At 44.5% G+C, this 17941-nt stretch overlaps 1 long non-coding RNA gene across 1 annotated transcript; it reads left to right on the top strand.

Moving 5' to 3' along the window:
* Positions 1-2714: 2714 nt before the first annotated feature.
* LOC112660870 (uncharacterized) lies at positions 2715-9530 on the top strand. Its single transcript, XR_003137279.3, has 3 exons — positions 2715-3379; positions 7739-7800; positions 9279-9530. It is a non-coding gene; the product is annotated as an uncharacterized LOC112660870 (long non-coding RNA).
* The last annotated feature ends 8411 nt before the right edge of the window (positions 9531-17941 follow it).

Genomic DNA, 17941 nt, shown 5'->3' with positions numbered 1-17941 from the left:
TCCAGTTGCTTTATCTGCATTTTGGAAATACCTCAAAATAGGAGAAAGCAGGGGCCTGGGACCCCATAGCCATCCCTGCACAATCTGGCCATCTCTGAAAAATCAGACTCTTGGGCCTTGCTATTTCTTTGAGTCACTGAGGATGGAGCAGAGGCAGCCCTTCATCCCCCAGAACGAAGGCTGCTGTGTGATTTTCAGTGGCCTGTGCTCTGAGCACAGGGCTCAGGGTCACATACGGTCTGTTTGCAGGGAGCCCCACACTGTAAAGGGTAGATCTGATGGTAGACATCTTACTCACTTTCCAGAGAGCCTCTTGGTGAACAGGAAAACATTAAGCAGGTGGTTTTGTGCTGCAGAAGCCACTCAGATGTGCCTTCTTCCTACATGAGCCACAGCCTTTCCCAGCCCCCATCCTTGAGTCCCCCAGAGAGGCTGTGTGCCACTCGTTAAAGGGCTCCGGCACACCCCACAATCTTGTCTTGCAGAGAGCAGGGTCCACCGCCCGGTCTGGGTCTTTACAAAGTGGCTATTTTTCCTGAACCTTTCCCTGCCCCTTGGGATAAGAGAATCATTTCCAAGGATAAACGTCTAAACCTCAATAGGAGATGGCATAGCCTAATGATTAATAAGCACCCTTGTAAATCCCATCTCAGTGGGCGTAAGCAGTGTGTCTTTCAAGAAATTTACTTAAGTTTCCTTGCAGGGTTGTTGTCAAGTGATAATTAGTGTTGCCCCTTGACCCAGTGCCTGGCTGATAGGAGGTTGGCAGTGAAGGTGGCCCTGATAGCGATTCCAGGTTCCCGCAGGACCGCGTCCCTAAGGATGCGCACCTGCGCACCTGGGAGCGCACACACGTTTGGTGCACGGGAAGAAATGGAGGATGCACCTGATGAGGCTTGCTTTCAGAGCTGCCGTGGTTGGGGCTTGCTTTCCCTTGGGAAGATAGAATGTGATATTTTTTACGTATCATATGGGGAGATGACTTCGATTTTTCTTTCAGCTCTTTGTCATTTGAAAGGGCATTGGGTGACAGTGAGCTGTTTTAGAGGTCTGTCTGTGAGCTGAGAAAAAGTAAAAATAAATGGGACAGTGAAATTTTGTTTGTTCTCTAGGAAAACCTCTTTTTCCCTCCCAACGGCCCTGAGAGTGTAATGCGCATTCTGACATGCCCTCTCCTTACAATCCCTTCCACACATTTCTTTTCCCCATTTCTTCTCCTTTTGAGAAATAAGATCTTTTGAAGAATAAGACAGTGCTTCACCTATCCAAATTTGGGAGAACCAAGATGATTCTCAAAAGACATGAACTAATACTAATCTCCTAATATGTAATAATCACACCCCTGTACATGGCACATGGTAAACAATGACGGTAACAATCCCAGCCTTCTTTGGGAAAGTAGCCATTCTGGAGAGCTGAGTTGTAAGCGATTGAAGGCTGTCCTTCCAAGCACCAGAAACTAACTAAATTAATTAATAAAATAAATTATTTTTTAAAAAAGGAAGGAAGAAAAAAAAAAGATGTTTTGGGTGGAAAACTTTCTGAAATGTAACTCAATCTCTATTGCTTTCCGAAGGAGTCTGGGAAACTTATATTTAATACTTTTTTTTCTCTTTTCTTGGTCTCAAAGTTATCATATGAGAACCGATTCTAATGCTGTTGTAGGACAAAGTTATGTGCTTAGGCAATTGAGATAGGATGCTTGCCTGCTAAGTAGATGCAAATTACTGTGCCTTTTAGAATCCTTGTGTCTGCTTTCTTCTTTTTTTTTGTCTTTTCTTCTTCTTCTTCTTCTTCTTCTTCTTCTTCTTCTTCTTCTTCTTCTTCTTCTAAGATTTTATTTATTCACGAGAGACATAGAGAGAGGCAGAGACATAGACAGAGGCAGAAGTAGGTTCCCTGTGGGGAGCCTGATGCAGGACTAGATCCCAAGACCCCAGGATAATGCCCTGAGCCAAAGGCAGATGTTCAACCACTGAGCCACCCAGGTTTCCCTTGTGTCTGCTTTCCACAGTTTCCTATTTCCCTCTTCTGTGGGTTGTCACCATCACCTTTTGTCAGCATGTATGTCTATAGCAAAAGGCCTTTCTACTTCTAATTTCCTAAGTGCTAGAGAGGTGAAAGTGAAAAAATTATACTGGTTAAGGTTATGTGTGCGATAAGCATAAATATTTCCTGACTCAGGACCTACAGGCTACTTCTTCTTACACGTATAAGAAAACTACTTCTCAAGTTGTGTTTTAATTTTAAAAAAGTCCCTGCTCCCAAGCTATTTTTTGGGTAAGTGAGCTTATGCAATGGTCAGTTCTATGTAAATAAAAAATAAATAATATACTGTGGACCTACCCAGTCCCAGCTCTGTCAGTTATATGGTTATATGAGGCCTGTTAGCTGTTACTCAAATGCTTGCATTCAGATCATATATTTCTTCGGTGCCCTGAAGTTTTGAAAATTTTAATAGCTCTGTGGATTGAACTGACATGAGACGAAGCTATTTCAAGTCTCCTGCAGTGATTTTTACATTCATAAAAATGTTCTCAATGTATCACAGGCACTGTTTGATCACAGAGAAATAATGTTCTCAGAAATCTAACTCAGGTGTGATCTCCTTTTGGGGAAAGTTTCCTCTTTTCTCCAATGCTCTTTAAGATGCATTTTCTATGACTGGCCATTTCTATTGGTCACAATTGGTAAGATTCTATTGGTCACAAATGTAACCTAGGCCATTGACAGGATTTTCTGGCAGAAACCATCATGGGTATTAAAAGTCAGTGGGTTGGGAGCAAGAGTCACCAGAAACCATCACATTCGACTGTGTGAAGCTCCTGATTTACAATTTTGTCTCACTTCCTTGGGTTGTCTCCCATGAGCAGAAGTAACTCAGGAGGCTGAGGAAAACAGCAGATTGTGGCTGGGCCGACCTTCTAGAAAGGTCCACACAGTGGTCCCTGGACCCTAGGAGTTCTCCACTCCCCCAACACTGTTTATATTAGCTATCATGCACGGAACAGTCATGTGGTACACTTTGCAGTCAGCAAGTTTATCTTCTGTTAAAGTTTTACCAGTAGAAATCAAGTAGTATTTACCCCTGTTCTGCGGCAAGTCATGTGCAAACAGCACCTGTGAACATTTTCAGCACACATGCTGGACTTTCTCCTTCGTGTTTCTCATCACAACAAATGTTGGGGGGAAAGCCAACAATTGTCGAGACTCTGGCAAATGTGGAACTCCTCACCAGAAATGACTCACAATCACTGCTGTCAAGGTGCATGGGACTTTGCTTTTGCCGTCGTCAGAGCACCTTCGTTGGTTACAGACATTCGTCCTTACATAAGGCCAAACTCAGCACACCCATAAGAACTCTGAATGCTGCTAACAGGTATTTCCTCCACGAAACAAGAGTACTTTGCAGTTAGAATTTTTTTTTAAGTGTTAACATTTAAGAGGATTCTGTAAACCAGATTTCATGGTACTTTCCCATCTCTTTATTTAATATTTATCTATCAGTCACAATGTGTGAAGGACTGCTTTCAGTGCTTTAAAACGCTAATTCATCTGGTACTCATAACAACTTTGTGAGATAAGTCCTATTACCCTACTTTACATTTATGTAGAGTGACACACGAAGAGATTAAGTAATTTGCCTGAGGCCACATTGTTAGTTAAGTGATAGAGCAAGAAGTTGAACCCAGGCCCAGACCAGGGCAAGCATAGAACCACTGTACTATGTTGCACCCTGCCCCCCACCCCCTGCATGATTATAAGTATTGGTAATACTGTTCTTTTTTTCCCCCAAACAGAACCAAAGTTGAGCTTTTATAATATCTACTGTATTAGCTTGCTAGGGTTACTGTAACAAAGTACCAAAAACTGGTCATAATTGCTAGCCATTAGTATGCTAGACATTATTACAAATGTCAAAATAAGGGTGGCTCAATTGGTTATGCATCTGCCTTCAGCTCAGGTCATGATTTCAGGGTCCTGGGATCAAGCCCTGCATTGGGTTCCCCACTCAACAGGGAATCTGCTTGTCCCTCTCCTTCTGCCTCTCCCCCAGTTCGTGCTCTCTTTCTCAAATAAATAAATAACATCTTTAAAAACATGTCAAAACAGGGATCCCTGGGTGGCTCAGTGGTTTAGAGCCTGCCTTTGGCCCAGGACGTGATCCTGGAATCCCGGGATCGAGTCCCATGTTGGGCTCCCTGCAAGGAGCCTGCTTCTCCCTCTGCCTGTGTCTCTGCTTCTCTCTCTCTGTGTCTCTTGTGAATAAATGAATAAAAAATCTTAAAAAAAAAAATGTCAAAACAGGGGGTCCCTGGGTGGCTCAGAGGTTTACCTCCTGCCTTTGGCCCAGGGCATGACCCTGGAGTCCCAGGATTGAGTCTCACATCGGGCTCCCTGCATGGAGCCTACTTCTTCCTCTGCCTGTGTCTCTGCCTGAATAAATAAATTAAAAAAAAAAAAAAAAAACATGTCAAAACAAGCTCCATGTTCTTTAAGGAAAGATAACATTCAAAATGGTCATTGGCATGGCAAAGTTGGGAAGTTCTTGGGTATTTTTGGGTAGTTTGTTTGACAAAAGCCTCTCCAATTTGAAGTGGGTACTACAGCTATAAGAAATAGTGCTAAAATCACTATTTTACCTTGATTTCTTCCCTTCTATTTCTTATACCAAATGTGAGGGTATGGGGAACTATTCATCTATTATCTATTTATCTCTCTTTCTATCTATTATTTGTCTATCCCCATCTATCTTCTCAATAGACCACAGATTGAAGAGTGAAGTAGTCATCTTATTAGTTAATTGTTTTTTTGGCAAGTGTTTAGCAAGACTTCATTTTAGCTTTGTCATCATAAAATGTGTCCTTTAATCTAACTGTAGAAAATATGAAGTCATATAAAGGGAAAGAGCTTTATGGCAAGAAATCTAAGATAAGCCATCTTTTATGACTACAAATAAATCCCAGGTTATAGTGAAAAATCAGTGAGATGTAGAAATAACAGGTGTGTATATATGTAAATGTGAAATATCCTATGGTGTCTGGCATGGAGCAAGTGGTTAAAAATATAAAGGGGAGGCAGGTAGGTAGGCATGAGGTCCCAGTTTCTCCTGGCAAATGGCAGAAATTGACACCAGCAATGATTTTGGTCCCCACAATGATGAATCACATGTAGCACTATAATTTTACTCCTCATATAAGGACAAATATTATCCTGCTCCTCCTAATCCTTATTCAGATTCTCCAAGTAGAGCATGTCTGTCTTAGCTGTATTAATCATTTCTGCAACTACCACTCTTAGCAGTGGAAGAACAACCTAGACAAATCCTGAAGCATCAGACAAGTGTGAGCAAGAGTACTCACCATTCCCTTCCTTTCTTTTGGTTTTGAATGCCAAGAAACTTTAAAACAAATTGAGCACTAGTGAAGTGGAGTTGCCAGCATCATGCTGAATAAACTATAGCGATCCTTTGACAACCTTGGTGTTGTGATCATGTGGTTTTATATTTGTTCATGAAAACTCAAAAATATGTGAGCCTTTACCAAATGCTGCAATTAGTTCAGTGCCCTGAAAATGATGGCTTTCTTTTCTCCTGGGTTATATGTGCCAAGTGCAGAGCTGTCTCTGTTCTATTTTTCAATGAATGGACAGAAAAGTAGACCAAAAAAAATTTATATATGCTCTCAAGTTCCTCAGTATTTTGGGCAATAGCCAGGTAGTTAACTGTGGTGGAGCATAGTATTGTTTACAATTATTTGTTCCCTCTCCTTTATTTTTTTAAAGATAGATTTATTTATTTATTTATTTATTTATTTATTTATTTATTTATTTATTTATCGGAGAGGTAGAGAGAGAGAGAGAGAGAGAGAGAAAGCACACCAGTATGGGGAGGAGCAAAGGGAGGAGAGAATCTGAAGCTGATTCCATGCTGAGCACAGAGTCTGACACAAGGCTCAATCCCATAACCCTGAGATCATGAACTGAGCCAAAAACCAAGAGACAGATGCTCAATTGACTGAGCCATCAAGGTGTCCCTCTCTTTTATTTTTGTTTTATGATTTTTTACTTTTTTAAGTGATCTCTACACCCCACATGGGGTTCAAATTCATAACCCTAAGATCAAGAGTCATGTGCTCCACTGAGCCAGCCAGGCACCCCTATTCCTTTGCCTTTAAAAAAGATAATACATGCCAACCCATGTCAGAACCCCTTATAGGTCAAGTATGCTTCCCCCGCTCATTGTCTGGCTTGATCATATGATTGACTTTGAAGGACATGTGAATAGACATGATACATGCCATTAAAAGCAGAAGCTTTAAATGTAATTCTGTGGTTCAGCTTGGTCTCTTGCTCTGCTAACCCCTTCTAAGAGAACAGCATGTTCCAGATAAGGACTACTCCTTCCACTGCAACCTGGAAAGAGAAAAAACATGGGACAGAGGCACAGCAGACCCAAAATCTATATGTATCATGAATGAGAAATAAACTACTTATGTAAATTACTGAGATTCGGGAGTTGTTCGTTATGTAGTGAAGCTGACTAATACAGTCACACAAGATTTTGCTGAGATTTGCATGAATAGAACAAGGGAGAATGTGAATGAGAGAAGATTACATTTCAAGCCAATGAGGACTACTTTATAAACATAAAAAAACCCAAAGTTTACATAGCATAGTATTTGTTGGAAGAAAGTGCCTCAGAAAATCATGATGCCCCAGATATATACCAAATGCCTGATGCGGATTAGGGAGAGCAGATCTTTAGTATAGACAGAGCTTGTTTCAAAATTGTAATTTTTTAGAATTTTTGTTTTATGTCTGCATATTTATGTGTATTTATGTGCATGTGTGTGAATACTCACACACAATACCATTTTTATTTTGTACTCTAACACCCAGTTTTCTGAGTTGTTGATCTTGCCAACAGAGGTTTTGTCAACATTTTCCAGGAATGTATGCCTGATTACAGATTATAGCTCTGCATTCCTGGAAGGTTTTTGATAAGTGTTTATTGAATATAATTATTAGACGGAGAAAATTGGAGCACCATGACAAAACTGGAGCCCAAAACAATGCTTGTCATAGAGTAAGTGCTAAAAAGTACTTGCTTATTGAATGAGTAAATTTTAAGACCATAGAGTTTAGGTAAGAGGAGGGGTTATCTTTGTAGTGAGGTTTGTTTGCTATATATGTAATTATGAATTAACACCCATCTCATCTCATAAAGACTTTGGGCCAGCTCACTCTAGAAGACGTGCCTCATAGAAGTGATTTCCTTTTTCTTTTCCTGTTGGCCCACACAGAAAGGGGAATCATGGGTAAGAAGAAAATATCTAAAATGTTTTGAGAACTTTTGTGCTTTGTAGTTATATTCTTTTGCCCTGTTTCTCCGCTTGTTGAATGTTTTTGGATTCTTGCTTTTCTCCCAATGATTGATTCAAGCCCACTAGGATGGTCTTCTTGGATACCAATTCCTGTTCTTAAAAGGACATTTGTTGGAGGAACATGACTTGAGAGAACACATTCTTTGAAATTTTGAAGTAGGTGGATCCCAAAAGTATCCAAGGATCCATTTTCATTTCAAGGAAGCACATAATTCATACAGCACAAAGGAGATAAGATAATTCATTGCTCCATTCCCATTCTGTCACCTATGGATTCTCTCTTCTACAAGATCAGATTTATCCAATATGGCCTGTCATGCAGCTAATTTGTGGCTGCTTTGTTTGCTTCTCAGGGTGATTATGAAAGGCTCATGAAGTCAGGAGCTGGGGCAGCCATCTTGCAATCTCTGAAGAGGTAAGCCTGAAGACATAAGACAATAGTGCTGAGGATGGAGAAACCAAAAGATGGGAAGAAACTGGGTCCTCGGTACCAGCCTCTAATTTCACTAAGTAGTCCTTGAACTCCTCAGTCCCCAGACTTCTTGTTATGCGAAGATGATAGGCGTCATTTTGCGTAGGCCACTTTGTCAGGTGTTCTGTTCATAACACCTAGAGTCATCCAGAATGATACCTTGGCCTTTTATCCTTTCACAGATTGATTGTTGTGCCCAGACATGTCTGGCTCTCAGCAGAGGAGCTCACATTGAGCTTTTCACTACAGGCACCTCTGGTCTCTGTGAAGAAATAAAAAACTCTTCATGGGTCCATACTTCCTGCTCCTTTGCTTTGTCTAATGTATTGGCCATAGTGAGCACTAAAGAGTAGCAACTGCTAATTTTTAAAAAATAGTGGCTAAATACATGAATATATACTTTTGAGACTATATAGATGCTCTTACAAAGAATAGTTAAACACCCTGGAGGATGGTCATACTCATGTGAGTCCTAGCTCTGCCCACCTCGACTTGGGCTAGGTCTCCCAGGAAACCACGGTGTCACCTATGTTGTGAACCTAATCCCATGAGGTTGCCAAGAAGTTTACTTCTCTGCCTCTACCTTGCATGAGAGCACACTTACTGCATCAGTAAGTTTCATCAATATAAAATAGTAAATGTGTTTTAATTAAATAAATTAAGTTGTTCAGAAATTGACCATAAAAACTAATAACAAACCTCCCATTTACCCCCAGCAATCATGTAGGTTTACACCTCTCCTGTTAGCAGGACTAAGAGCCCCAAGAATGATGGAAGCTGCCATTTCTGTCCAGATACCCTCAATAATTTGAAGGTATTAGCTATGTCTGCCTAGTTCAGCCAGTCCCTACCTGAGCTTCTGTCTCCTTGTAGGTGCTAAATACCTACACAAAGGTTGAATAAATGATGAGCCATAATGAGAGACCCAGAGCTGTGTGAGGGTCAGCCATATCAGATCATGGCAGGGAGTGCTCCTAGGGGAGTCCTGCTCCGTGAGTTCCAGGAAAACAGCAACAAGGATGAGTTAGTACATTATTGGCAAAAGGGCTTCGCTGAAATCTTGCTGTAAATTTGTTGCAGAAAAGGCACTTGGGCATTTACTGTTAAAGACAGGAATCTGTAACATTAATTAGAACTTCTGTTTACTGAGCAAATGCTGTCTCAAACACTATGCTGTGTGATTTGGACATAAATTCATTTAATCCTCCTCACCATCCCACCAGTGCTGTGGTTGGCAGCCTCTTAAGATGTCTCCTGATGATACTCATCTCCTGACAGTCACATCCTTGTATAATTCCCTCCCCTTGGGTGTGGGCTGGATTTATATACTCAATTCTAAAGGACAGTGTGGTAGAAACCATGGGATGTCACTTTCAAGTTGAGGTTATAAAAAGACTGGCTTCTAATCTTGGGTTCTTCAGCTGCCCTGTAGGGAGGCCTATGTGGCCAAGAACTAAGGGAGATCTCCAGCCAATGGCCAGTGAGGAGCTTCCACACACTGACATGGAAGAGGGGCTTCCCCCAGTCAAACCTTCAGATGGGACTGCAGCCCTGGATGACAGATTGACTGCAATCTCATGAGATACCTGGAGCCAGAAGCTCCCAGCTCAGCCATGCCTGGATTTATAACCCACAGGAATTGCAAGATAATAAAGGATGATTGTAAGCTGCTATGTTTGGGGATAATTTTTTATGTAGCAATAGATAATATAGGGAGGTACTAGTATTATTTGCACTTCACAGAAGAGGAAATTGAAGTTCAGAGTGGACAGGAAATGGTGGAGCCGGGATGTGGACTTATGTGGTCTGACCTCGGAGGCTACACGATCAATTACTAGAGTCAGTTTCAGTTGGTGTTAATCACGTTGCTGCTGTTTAGCCAGGTCTGGTACCATGCAGAATTTGGAAAAGCTAATGTGTCTCCTCCCAAGCCAGATAAAAATTTTGAAAGATTCCAAAGGGGAAAAAAAATTACACAGCACTCAAGTGATGATAGAGCAATACCATTTAATTTCTAGCAAAGATGACCTCCCTGCCTCCCAGCCCACCACTTCAAAAATAATCACTCTGGAAGTTTCTTCTCTACCCCCTCACAATTATGCAAAATACAGCATGCGTGACTGAATTTATACAAATTTCATAGAGTGTGTTCACACACACACACACACACACACACACACACCAATCTATGAGAAATTGAGATCATCATTGTTCCTGTTGCCTATTGCTATGTAGCAAATCACTCCAAAATGCAGAGGCTTAAGGCAACAACAGCATTTTCTTATCTCCCTCACATGGTTTCTGAGGGTCAGGAAGGTGAGAAGGGCTTGGCTGTGGGGTGGACTTGGTGCTGTTTGCAGTAATGGCCAGACAAAGGCCAGGGTGACCGGGGGCTGGCTGGCTGCCCTCCCTTCCATGCTAGTTTGGTGATCCCAGGGCAGCCTGACCACTCACTTAGTGGCTGAAGGTTTCATGAACAAGAGTTCTAGAGACAAGGCAGAAGCAACGACATCTCTCATGACGTGGAGCCTGAATCACATATTGTCATTTCTGCCGAATGCTGTCGGTCAGCACAGCCACAGAAGCCTGCCGGTTTGAGGGGGAAAAGGCATAGACCTCACCTCCCAATGGAAGGAGCGTCAAAGTATCTGTATACATATATGTGAATTGCCACAGTGCTACACTCCACTTCTCTCTAGCTAGAGGAAGTACATACACCTAAGGGGTGGGGGTGGGGGGGAGTCCCTAGAATAATTTGAGGGAAGGGGCAGAAAAAAAAGATAGCTTATATTTCTGTGTTTCAATTCACTCATTTTATCTGGTTTTTGAATCTATTTATAAATAACACATATTTTGGGGAATATGCTCAAAAGTTTTTGCTAATGAGGTGCACCATTTAAGAACTTTGTCAGATATTGCTAATACTTGTCCAGAGCCTGACTTTCATTCTCTGCTTATTAAAAAAATCAATGACCTCCCTCCCCCCTCATATCAAGATCTACCAATCAACTTAGAACCTTTTTCTAAAAACTTCTTCATAAAGTTCTATTTTCTGACTGGCTCAGTGGATCCCAGCTTTTTTGCCATTCCCAACAAGGCTACAATGTACATCCTGGTCCCGTGTGTCATGTTATGATTTTGCCCAAGGTAGTTGTGGGCTAAATTCAAGCAGTGGAATTCCTGGATCAAAGATTATGTACATTGAAAATTATGATTGACATTGCTAAATTGCTCTTAGGAGAATCCTAAAATTGGCAAATGATCACCAGTTGACAGTCCTGGTAATAATATTTGCAAATACCTGTTCTTCCACATATCTTCACTGGCAGTAATTATTATAAAATTTTACAGTCTTTGCCAAGTAGGTGAAAAATGGTGTCCTGTTATCACTTGGATGTGCGTCTTCAATTTCAAGTGGAAGTGTTGGACATTTGTGTTCTTTGTCTTCTAAACTGCTCATTTATATTCTTTGCTCAGTTTTCTGCTGGGTTATTCTGCTTCTTCTTTATTGATTTGTACCAGTTCTTGGTAATTTAAGGAAATTAGTTTCTATTACATGTTGCAAATAATTTCCCTGTTCAAAAGTGCTTTTGTCACACAAAAGTATAGATGCTTTTATGGTATGGAATTTATGGTTTTTAAATCTATGGCTTCCTTGCTAGGCAAGACTTCCTGTACCAAGATGATCAACAATGTACCCATGACTGTTAAATCTTATGGTTTCAAATGTTATCTTTAAGTTTTATCCTCGAGGAGTTTATTGGGAGCAAAGAGTAAAGGAAAAATCAGCTTAAGCTTAATTTGTTTTTCCAAATGGCCAACCATTTCCAAATGGTTCCAATACCTCTTTAGGCTACTTTACAGTAGGTCTTGCTACCTTTACCTGACCTTCACTCATTGACCACTCTGTGTAGATGGTTATTCTGACAGTGACCTAGAATTGGGGTAGAAGTGATTTGAAGCTTTAGGAAAGGGGAGAAAACTGAGAAGGCACACCGTCCAGCTTCTCACTAAAGGCAGACGCATGCTCTGCCTTGGGTACTGAGTGGGAGCCACCCCACCCCATTGTCCTGGTCCCCCACCCTGGGCCTGGCTGAGAAAAATCTCTGTTATGTCCCTTTGGCAGTTCTTGGCCACAGGACCCTTTTGGGTCAATGCATTAGGCAGAGCCACTGTGTAAGTTGCTTTCATAGAGCATCCTGGAAATTATTCAGGAAGAGCTAGCCATGAGCAAATTGGAATTTGAAATAAATCATTTGTCTCTGTGAAGGTAAACAACTGTAGGATTTTATATGGATGTGGCCCTGTCTTTAAGAAGGTGGAAGGCACTTTGCCCTGTGCATTAGCCCATTTGGCTTGGTGGGGGGTAGGGACAGAGGAGGCCTCTGGTGAGATCTTTACCTCCACCCTCCTTCGATATGACAGAGGCTGGGTTTGAGCTGAAGATTATCTTTCCAATTGGCCAATCTAGGCCGCTTGGAAAAAAGTTAGGTTGGTGCTGGGATTCAGCCCTTACCTACCTAGACAGAGACAGCTGCTGGATCCCTGGCATGGCACCAGTGACTGCAACGTCCAGGACTCAAGCCAGCTGCCTGGGGTGCTTAGGAGAGGCACAGGGCACCTCCCGGCCACACTTGAAAGGTGCCAGGACTGGAGGCCAGCCCCTGGTTCTTGTCTGAGACAGAGAAGCCCCACCCTCCACCCCAGGATAATGCTTGCAATTATGCACTCCAGAAGAAGCAGGAGGACCTGGGCTCTCCCATACCCTGTGGCAACCCAGAAGCCCCAGAGCAGGAATAGGAGCTCCCTGTAATATCTCTGTCCCACTCATGTCTCATGCAGGAGCTGGGCCCACTGAGGCCTCCCTGGCACCCCAGGCTCGTCCAGGGCCCAGATTTCTACCCGAGGCTTCTGGGACTCAGCCCCCAGCAGGGGCCTGGGAGAGAGAGGAGTGGGGAGAGCCAGCAGATGACATTTCATCCCTGTGGGACTGTGCAGGTGGCCTCAGGGCCTTCAGCTTCCCAGATAAGAAACAGAAGCACTGCCACCCCAATTGAAAAACAATTTAAGATAGCATGCTAATTAAAGGGGTTTGCAGGCCCAAGACCTGACGAGATTTAGATCTAGCAGTTAACAAAAATCAGATGGTTGAGAACAAGAATTTCGTGTAAATAAAAATATGACTCCACGATTGCAACTGAGCAGTTGCAGTGGTTTTCTGTTTTTTTTTGTTTGTTTGTTTTTTGCTTCCCCAGGCTGGGGATACTCCCCATCACCAGACACACTGCATCTGACAGGGGAGATGATAGCTGGGGCTACTGATTTTTTTATTTACTTAAAAAATCACTGCAATTGGGGCACCTGGGTGGCTAAGTGGTTAAATGTCTGCCTTTGGCTCAAGTCGTGATCCCGGGTCCTGGGATTGAGTGCTTCATTAGGCTCCTCATGGGGAGCCTGCTTCTCCCTCTGCCTGTGTCTCTGCCTCTCTCTCTGTCTCTCTCATAAGTAGATAAATAGATAAAATCTTTTTTAAAAAATCACTGCGATTTGCTAAAGAAGGTTGCATGGTCCTACCTTTCTGTTAAAAAAAAAAAAAAAGGCAGTCCTAAAATGAATGGTTTCAGTGAATCAAATCACTAAAGAAGTGGTACCAGCAGGACCACCCAGGCCCCAGCACCACTTTTTCCTCCAGCCCTCTTTGAAGGCAAGAGTTTAGTCTTGTAATTAGAGGATGCCTTTGTTTCTTTAATGATGCTAATCCCCATCTTGAGGGAAATCACCTTTTAGGTAATACAGCAGCCACCACCCCTGAGGGCATGAAATAAGGGAGGACCACACTGAAGTGTCAGCCTCCCAGCTTCTTTGCAGAAGAGTCTGGTCACTGGGCAGGTAAGAGGGGGGTGGCATAGAAAGGTGGCAAAGGACTCAAGCGCCAGCATAGGAGAGGACAAAACACTGCTTTGCAAAAACAGAACCATGACCGTTTGGGTCTTGAAAAGTTGACCTGGCCCCCATCCCTCCCCAGACAGCCATCAGAAACCTAAGCAGGCGCCTGCGGAAAGGCAGGCCTTGGGGTAGCACCAAGCTACCAGGTCCCTAAGGTACCAAGTTGAATTTCTCAATCTAACTTTGTTTAGTTTGGGGAAAACATTTTTTTGGTTCCGGAAAAAAAAAATCACTGTGGTTTCTCTGCTACTCCCACCCTCTATAATCGTTGCCTGCAAGAAAGAGTTTCACCATTTTCCCAGAAAACCAAAAAAATGAGGATGCTGGGCAGACATTCTTTGTTTCTTTTCTTCCTTCTTTGTCGATTCCCCCCACACCAGTCTTCTGCTCCAGGCAGGCCTGTCTGCCCACTGTCCCCACACATCCTTCATTCGCTCTGGGCTCCGGCCAGGCATTGTCCTGGCCCTTTCTCCGGGTCACACTTCTCTTCCAGAAGCCAGCTCAACACCCACCTCACTAAGCAAACCCTGTGGTCAGGTTGGTTATAGCTCTGGGGTCCTTCGGAACCCACGTTGCCAGAACAGCCCTGTGCCACCTGCCAGCGGCACGGGGAGCTTGCTGCTGCCTCCCTGCAGGCTCCTGGGATTGTCTGCATTGACTCCTTCACGCTTCCCTGCTCCCTGTGGTCACTTGTGACTAATTCACCAGTTGGCCCATCACCCCATAGCTCCTGAGCTCCCACTATAATGGGTCAGCTCGTTGCACACTATTATTTTGCACCCGCCCCTTTGCAAGTCTCCTAAAGCCAGTCCACCTGCACAGGCACGTGGGTGCTCTCTTCTCAACTGACACATTTTGAGGGATTCCCTTTCTCTTCCAGTTATTTTCAGTTGCTAGTCTTCTCCCCACTGCTTTACTCACACCTTGGCACGGGTGTGCAGTTTCAACCAATTATTGTCCTTTCTACTCCCTGAGCAGGGCGGGGTCAGGGGTGAGTAGCTCCTTAGTCAAAGCTCTTGGATTCTCATTAATTGCTCTGCTACTGACTCACCGCATGAGCGTGGACGAGTCACTTCCCTTTCTCAGCCTCGGCCTCTCCAGCTTTACCAGGCTCTCTGTCTATCTGGAAAGTACGCGGCTGGAAGGAATGTGATGTCTTCCATACACTGGATGACTATATAATCCACTGTCCAGCTGTCACTTTTGAGAGCAAAAGGGGGTGTTGATAATCATGCTGAGATAGGTTTAAACAGATTGGTCCCTGGCAGATTCTAGAATCTGATGTAAAAATTGGGATAGGAGCAGGCTTCCCTTGGCTTATCACCTCCCACCTCATGGAACTAGAAGAACATCAGCTCGCCGCAGTCTGTGCTATTAGCTTTGCTCCAGAGGAGGGCTGAGAAATTCAGACTGTCTTTCATACATTTCTAACCTGAGAGCAAAAATAATCAGATGCACCCGTGTAACACAGGGTGATCTGAGAAGTGGTGGACGACAGTGGGCAAAGCTGTCATTGTGACAAAGAAAGCTCTTATCTGCTCATTGTAAGCCCCAGCCTCACGCATTATGCCAGGCCCTGCCCCTCTGACATTTAAGCCACCCTGATATCAAGCACTTGGGTACTTGAGGTATCTAAAAGAACACCTGGCCATGTTGATTAAGTGGGGCCTGGAGGAAGGACTAACAGAACTCCAGAACAGCTCTAAGGGGCCTTCCTATGTTCTGAGAATTCAGTTGGTGGGAGTGTTCTCATGTAAGATCTACATCTTACCACTGGCTGTAGTGCCCCTGGCCTGGATTCCTTCCCCTGGGAGGGAAGCTCCAGGAGAGAACAGCCAGCCAGCATGCAGTGTGCAGCATGATCAGGAATCAGCAACAGAGCTATCCATGCTTGGCTCAGGAACCAGATACCAGAGGGCAGGAATTTGCCCTTGGGGAACTGTTGCTTAACCCCCTGGCTCCTTGGGCTCCCTGTCTCCTCAACAGAGGCCAAGGCAAACAGGGGTCTTGGGTGAGACTGGACCAACCAGCCAATTCCAGCTCACTTGGGGGTTGGACAGGGGCTGGGAGGGGCCCAGCAAACCTGCAGGATGCCAGGGTGCTGGGCAGAGTCCCAGGGCTAGGCAGGTTTCTTCAGCTCCCACTCCCCAGGGGAAAAGTGCAGGATTCCCCAAGATTGTAGAACAAAAGGCTCAAATTGTCTTCAGACTGGGTCTGATCTAGCTAGAACCACTCAGGATTCAGGATGGAGCTGGCTCCAATTAGGGACCTTCCTGAGAAGTGAAGAGAGGTCCGGATATACCTAGATCTCCAGTTAACACAGACTCAAGGGCGAGCCCAGTCCCCTGGCGTAGAGTTAGGGTCTGTGGCCTTTGCCCCCAGCCAACCATCGACATTGTAAAGGGTTTATTCCATTATCAGAGGGAGGGGAAGGGGGAGAAGCACAGGGGATGGTGTGTTTATTTTCTTTTAAAATATAAGCTGAGTTGGAGACATCCACAGGGACACACAGGGTCCTGTGATCGTCGGCCTGTTGGGTGGGCAGGCCATGTAATCTCTGTTCTGTGCGGCAAAGTGCTGGCACTCAACAAATGGGTGAAGCACGTCCATCTTGACTGGCCTTCTTTACACCAGGATCCAGATGGCACACAGGGCGTCTGGACATTCATCAGGACTTCTTTCCCATTACAAACAGACAGGCTGCAGCCATCTGGAAGGCTACCAGGTAGACTAACTCTAAGTTGAAAACGTTTCTGCTTTGTCCGGAAACCCAAATACAACACTGGAGAGATCCTGGGGAATATAGAGAGGAGTTAGCTGACAGTCAGTGCTGTCCCCAGATTAGGTGCCTCTGATGAATGAAATCCCAGGAGTGCATGTCCTCCTGGCATGATTCTGCTCTTCTCCGTTCCAATGATGAATAACTAGTATGTGTTTTTCGTTCATATGCACATGCAGGGACCCTGTCTCCGGGGAGGGAGGTAGGATTAGGCAGCTGATCCTTCTCTGCTGGTTGATCTGCTGCTGCTCAGCCCCCAGTGCAGAAACTCTGAGGATAAGCTGCTCCCAGGAGGTCACAAAGAGCCTCTACATTTCAAGACGCTAAAAGTTGGTGGTTGGGGAGGAGAGAGCCTGGGTGGCTCAGTCGGTTGAGTGTCTGACTCTTGATTTGGGCCCAGGTCATGATCTCAAGGTCCTGAGGTCGGGCTCCCCACTCAGTGGGGAGTCTGTTTAATATTCTCCACTCCCACTCTCTCTCTCCCTCTCGTTCTCAAAGTAATGAATCTTTGGGAAAAAAAAAGGTTGGTGATTGAGGGTGAGAGACCCTGTCCCAAGGAGGCTCATCCGCCCTATTGTCCAGTTCTTAAAACTCAAGTTTGTTTCCTTAGGTCCCTTGGCTGTGAGGCTGTCCCAACAGACACGGGGAAGGCTCTGTAGGTGGGAGACAGGCCATCTGGGCCAGAGCCAAGACTTGCAGATTCTCAGTGAGTTAGAGTGAGTCACCAGCCCAGGCCTCTTTCTAGTTAAGCAGAGGCCATGCCCCAGTTTTGAACGCCTGAAGGGCACGCCAGTGGTGGGTGAGGAGCCGCCCTGATCTGCATACAATGGGGATAATTGCAGGCCCAGGTTTGGGAACCAGAACTGGGAACCCACTGCTCTCCACACTGCCCAGGGTCCCCGGGGGTCTTATCTCCATATTCACGCCAGTGCCTCCTAGTCTTCTGAGCCAAGCAAGCCTAGCTCCCCTCAGTTCACACACACACACAAACACACACACACACACACACACACACACACACACACACACACGCCTTACCAGTCCTCAGCCAACCCGTGTTCCGCAGAGCAAGTCCATTCTTCAAGGCCAGAAGTGCCACTGTTGACATCACCTTGGTGGAGGGAGGAGAGACACCAAGCAGGGGTGAGTCGGTGACGTTGCCCTGTGTGCTCGCAGGCTGAGGAGATTTGTTCTCCTGCCAGGTGCTCTACATGCTTTGGCCTTGGCTCCAGCCAGGGCACCTGCAAGACCGAATGGAGCACAGCCACCCTTGGACATCAGCATCTTCTATCAGGGAACCCAAAGAACACGGAAGATAAAATGCATAACAATCTCAACTGGATTAATTAATTAATTAAT

This window comes from Canis lupus, chromosome 4 (genome assembly GCF_003254725.2).
Source record: "Canis lupus dingo isolate Sandy chromosome 4, ASM325472v2, whole genome shotgun sequence".
Classification (NCBI taxonomy): Eukaryota; Metazoa; Chordata; class Mammalia; order Carnivora; family Canidae; genus Canis; species Canis lupus.
This window is presented reverse-complemented; position numbering and strand designations above follow the sequence as displayed.